This window comes from Lacerta agilis, chromosome 4 (genome assembly GCF_009819535.1).
Source record: "Lacerta agilis isolate rLacAgi1 chromosome 4, rLacAgi1.pri, whole genome shotgun sequence".
Taxonomy (NCBI): Eukaryota; Metazoa; Chordata; class Lepidosauria; order Squamata; family Lacertidae; genus Lacerta; species Lacerta agilis.
The window spans coordinates 8,530,645-8,536,736 of NC_046315.1; positions in this window are offsets into that span (position 1 = coordinate 8,530,645).

Consider the following 6,092-nt stretch of genomic DNA (forward strand, 5'->3'; position numbering starts at 1 on the left):
ATAGGATCCAGAATGCAGCAGTCTGATTGGTCCGCAGGAGCCACCCAATCCAGCTTCAGGTGGAAGTGAATTCGCAACCCGATTGGCATACAGGAGTATCCCGGAATTAGCCAATCACGTGGGGCCCATTGTGTAAATAGTGTATATAAAGCAGACGTTTGGGGGAAACTGCATTCCTCACTACTATGAGCTGAATAAAGAACATGAAATCCACACTTGACTCCGAGGATATTTCAGGGCCGGGTCCAGCCAAATCACCTTCTAAATCCGGCCCGCGGATGGTCCGGGAATCAGCATGTTTTTACATGAATAGAATGTGTGCTTTTATTTAAAATACATCTCTGGGTTATTTGTGGGGCATAGGAATTTGTTCTCTCTCCCCCCCCCCACACACAAAATATAGTCTGCCATCTGCCCCCAAGGTCTGAGGGACAGTCTGCTGAAAAAGTTTGCTGACCCCTGCTTTTCTCCATCTCCCAAGTGCTAGCCTGCATTTCCCTCCATTTAATCAGGGTTTACTCTTCCAGTGGAAAACCCAGTAAAACAACTTGTCACCAACGTACTGTTTAGGATATCGGAACAGCATTTTTGCAGCCCCCATCTGGAAACATCCCATTTGTCTTGAATAAAGCGACAAGATTCACATTTTACACCAAGTACAGGAGAAGCCTCTTGCCACCCTACTCATTTTGCCCCGGAGACACGGCAAACAGCTTGACAGTCCATAATAACCCAGGCTGAAGGGTGCCAACCTTCTATTTCACAAGTCACAGGCACCCCAGATGTTTAAAGTGCATCCTGGGAACAGGGCCTTCTCGGTAGTGGCGCCCGCCCTGTGGAAAGCCCTGCCGTCAGATGTCAAGGAAATAAGCAGCTATCCTGTTTTGAAAAGACATCTGAAGGCAGCCCTGTTTAGGGAAGTTTTTAATGTTTAATGCTGTATTGTTTTTAACACTCGATTGGGAGCCGTCCAGAGTGGCTGGGGTATAAATTTATTTATTTATTTATTTATTTGTTTGTTTGTTTGTTATTACCTATATACTTGAGTATAAGCCTAGTTTTTCAGCACATTTTTTTTTTGCGCTGAAAAAGCTGCCCTCGGCTTATACTCGAGTGAGGCGGGCAGTGGGGGGGCGGTGAGAAAGAAGCCCTTTCTCTCCGCTCGTGCCGCCGCCCGCTCACCCCAACCATTCCTTAAGAAGCGTACAAGAACGGCGGTTCTTTACTCTCCCCAGGAAGCTTGTTCCATTCCTGAACTGCTCACATAAATGCAAACTTTAGACCCTAGAAGGCAGAAAGCCTATCAGTTAAGGAAGTATTAAAACCCCACAGGCGCTCACTTTCCCTGGCTCCTGCTTAAGCAGCACAGGATCCCAGCCTGTATAACACAAGGGAACATTGCACTGTGGGTTAAACCACAGAGCCCTAGGGCTTGCTGATCAGAAGAATGGTGGTTCGAATCCCCGCGATGGGGTGAGCTTCACAGCGGCAAAGGAGGAAGAGGAAGGAGCAGCCCAAAGGGCTGCTTTCGGGCTGCTCGTTCCTCCTCCTCCTCCTCCACAGCGGCAAAGGTGAACCGGTTTATACTCCAGTCAATAAGCTTTCCCAGGTTTTTTTAGGAAAATTAGGTGCCTCGGCTTATATTCGGGTCGGCTTATACTCTAGTATATCGGTATTATTATTACAGGACTACAGTTCCTAGCGCCCTTAATAAACTACAGATCCCAGGATTCTTTGGGGGGAAGCACTGTGTTTTAAACGAATAATGTGATGGTGACCACAGACTCTGGGTGGTGAACAGTTCAGCTGGAAATGAAACCAAACCCAGTGTCCCATATCTAAAGCTTTCTGAAACTCCAGTTGTTGATGGTGAGCTTCCTATGAACAACCTCGGGGAAATCTCAGAAGCTGCTCCTCGTTTTTTGAGATACCAAAAAGCAGCTAGTCCTCGTGAGGAATCGGGATGCAAATGCCTTCAGGCTTCACCATTCAGGCCAATTTTGCCACGGCTGAATGTGTTGGGCTGTTATAATTCATGTTAGTCCAACGCAGCAAGAAGAAGGAATGTAAGCTTACATCGTCGGGTGTGCCTCAGATTACAAAATGTCTCGGTGAAGTCACTAGGGTGGGTTCATCTGCGATACGTCTGCGCTGACTAATCTAATTTTCTGTAATGACCTTTCCTGATGCCTCAGCTTAAGCGAGGGTGCAGAGCAGATGTGTTTGTAACAATGGCAACAGCAGTGTTAATATTTGCTGCTGCAAACTTTATTAAAGGGATGCCCGGGGAGACTGAAACAAACAAACTTTAATAAATCTGGTGCAACTGTTAGCACGACTCCAGATGGCTGCTGCCCGAGGCTTCGAGACTCTTGCCGGTGTGCCTCTGCATGCACCTGTTCATAGAACACTTTAGTCCCTGCCAATGTTACAAACACACTGCCAATAGGATATGGAAGGTGTGCAGAGGAGGGAGGCCAAGATGATCAAAGGTCTGGAAACCAAGCCTGATGAGGAACAGTTGAAGGAGCTGGGTATGTTTAGCCTGGGAAAGAGAGGATTTTTGTTGTTCAGTCGTGTCTGACTCTTCATGACCCCATGGACCAGAGCACACCAGGCACGCCTATCCTCCACCGCCTCCCACAGTTTGGTCAGACTCATGCTAGTCGCTTTGAGAACACTGTCCAACCATCTCATCCTCTGTCGTCCCCTTCTCCTTGTGCCCTCCATCTTTCCCAACATCAGGGTCTTTTCTAGGGAGTCTTCTCATGAGGAGGCCAAAGTACTGGAGCCTCAACTTCAGGATCTGTCCTTCTAGTGAGCACTCAGGGCTGATTTCTTTGAGAATGGATAGGTTTGATCTTCTTGCAGTCCATGGGACTCTCAAGAGTCTCCTCCAGCACCATAATTCAAAAGCATCAATTCTTTGGCGATCAGCCTTCTTGATGGTCCAGCTCTCACTTCCGTACATTACTACTGGGAAAACCATAGCTTTAACTATATGGACCTTTGTCGGCAAGGTGATATCTCTGCTTTTTAAGATGCTGTCTAGGTTTGTCATTGCTTTCCTCCCAAGAAGCAGGCGTCTTCTAATTTCGTGACTGCTGTCACCATCTGCAGTGATCACGGAGCCCAAGAAAGTAAAATCTCTTACTGCCTCCATTTCTTCCCCTTCTATTTGCCAGGAGGTGATGGGACCAGTGGCCATGATCTTAGTTTAGCCATCTTTAAATACCTCAAAGGCAGTCTCATGGAGGATGGAGCAAGCTTGTTTTCTCCTGCTCTGGATGGTAGGACTCGAACCCAGGGTCGTGTTTCCGTTGGGAATTCAGGCACGCTGGAGACTGCAGTGTTTTAAGACATATGGCTTATTTTACACATGGGTCTCAGTGGAGGAAGGGAGTTCGCAGCATTACACCTCGAAAGGGGCTTGATCCCCACAGCACTGGAGTCCAAGACACCCTTTACATGACATTTCCATGTCTCTGTCCCAGCCTGGCAGGATGGTTCTGCCCTGAAAAAAGCCTATTATGGCATCTGGTCAGGCCCCTCCTTTCTCCTTCCAAAGACGTTTGGCTAAATGTCCCCTCTCCTTCTCCAAACCTCACTGTTTTAAAAGGGACACATCTTTCCTGTGTGACGTCTTCTCCAGTCTTTGCAACAGGGGGAGGGTAGCTTTTGGCATTGCCAGTTGCCCTTAATGGGTAATACCTGGCTCCCTGTTGCTTCTCAATGGCTCTGCACTTATCTCACCTGGCTGGGCTGAAACAATTTTTTTTAAAAAAATCCTTCCAGTAGCACCTTAGAGAAGTGTACCTGAAGAAGTGTGGTATCTGAAGAAGTGTGCATGCACACGAAAGCTCATACCAATAACAAACTTAGTTGCTCTCTAAGGTGCTAACTAAGGGACGCGGGTGGCACTGTGGGTTAAACCACAGAGCCTAGGGCTTGCTGATCAGAAGGTCGGCGGTTCAAATCCCCACGACAGGGTGAGCTCCTGTTGCTCGGTCCCAGCTCCTGCCCACCTAGCAGTTTGAAAGCACATCAATAGTGCAAGTAGATAAATAGGTACCGCTCTGGCAGGAAGGTAAACGGCGTTTCCGTGCGCTGCTGTGGTTCGCCAGAAGCGGCTTTGTCATGCTGGCCACATGACCCAGAAGCTGTACGCCGGCTCCCTCGGCCAGTAACGTGACATGAGCACCGCAACCCCAGAGTCGGACACGACTGGACCTAATGGTCAGGGGTCCCTTTACCTTTAACTTTAAGGTGCTACTGGAAGGATTTTGTTTGTTTGTTTGTTTCAACTACGGCAGACCAACATGGCTACCTACCTGTATCTAGAACTGACTGGGCTGGTTTGTATGAGCTAACCCAGGAAATTCTTTCCCCGGCACCGACCTGCAGCCCCTAACCCCAGCTATTACTGGGCACCAACAGGATGCACTTTGGACATGGTCAGAGTCTAGTCTACCCATATCCGTTCAGTGGAAGTCTGATCTTTTGCTACGCTGTACAGGCTCAAAACTTCATTAGATTAATTATGCTCAGACGGAGGTTAGCTAGTTTAGGAATATTTAGTATAAATCCACCACTTCCAAGATAAAAAGAAAAGGTAAAGGACCCCTGGACAGCCACATTGGGTGGATTCAAACTGCCAACCATTTGATCAGCAAGCCCAAGAGGCTCAGTGGCACTGTGGGTTAAACCACAGAGCCTAGGGCTTGCTGATCAGAAGGTCGGTGGTTTGAATCCCCATGACGGGGTGAGCTCCCATTGCTCAGTCCCTGCTCCTGCCCACCTAGCAGTTTGAAAGCATGTCAAAGTGCAAGTAGATAAATAGGTACCACTCTGGCGGGAAGGTAAACGGCATTTAAGTGCGCTGCTCTGGTTCACCAGAAAGAAGCAGCTTAGTCATGCTGGCCACATGACCCGGAAGCTGTACACCGGAACCCTCGGCCAATAAAGCGAGATGAGCGCCCTAACTCCAGAGTCGGACACGACTGGACCTAATGGTCAGGGGTCCCTTTACCTTTACCACCCAATTTGTGGCTGCTTTCAGGCTCCTTCAACCTGGGTCCTTAGCAAACGGCACCAAATTTATCACCAAAATGAAAGATAGCTGGAATAATCGTTCTGCCTCATCCCGCCCCGTCTCCCAGGACCTCTCTCTGCCCTCCACCAAGCTGTTACTCTGGGGTGGGGGGCTGGAAAAGAGCCCATAACCTCCCCTCCCCCTCCCACAGATGTTCCCTTCACTGCATCCATCTGCTGAAACTTTCTACCTCGCCCGCCCCCCCACTGCTTGCCACCTCCTCCTCCTGTCCCTAACATACAAGCCACCCACTCCAGAGTTGGGTGGGTGGAAAAGAAGTGGGAGCTAGTGAGATCCAGCCCCCCTACCTCTGCTTTTGAAAGACTGCGTACCCCCCTTTACCCTTGCCTGCAGTACACACACACACACACACACACACACACACACGATTATCTCCCCTTGCATAACTCCACCCTCCCCTCATGGGCACAGCCAGGATTTTTTCTAGGAGGTTGCACAACAAGTTGATGACATGTTTTGGGGAAATCTCCCCCAAAAGCTTTGGGGGGGGGAGATGGGGGGCAGGCTTCTGCTGGAGGGGGGGAGCAGAACCTCCGTTAATTATTTTTTTTAATGCTTTCCAATACTTTTTGAGGAATATCAGTGCTTTTTTTCCCCTGGGGGTACGCAAACCCCTAAACGTTTGGTGAATCCAAGTTTGGCCTCACTGAGTATTTCAATATGAGTGGGAAAATGAGAGTACCCCTAAACATTTTTTTTTTTAGGAAAAACCCCACTGAGGATAATGGGGGGGGAGCTGCCCCATTACACCCTCCTTGGCTACGCCCGTGCCTTCCCCCCCCCCCCAACCCAGGGAGAGGTGACTACCGCCTGCAAAGTTGTGCGCACACAAGAGAGACGGTCCCTGCGCGCAGCAGCGCAAAGGCGCGCCCTCCCCAAGCCCGGAGCCCCGGCAGCTGGCTGCCACCTCGGTTGGGCGCGCGGGGCGGAGCTGTGTACTTTGGAGACGCTCCCCGCCCGGGGAAGGCAGGGAAGAGGA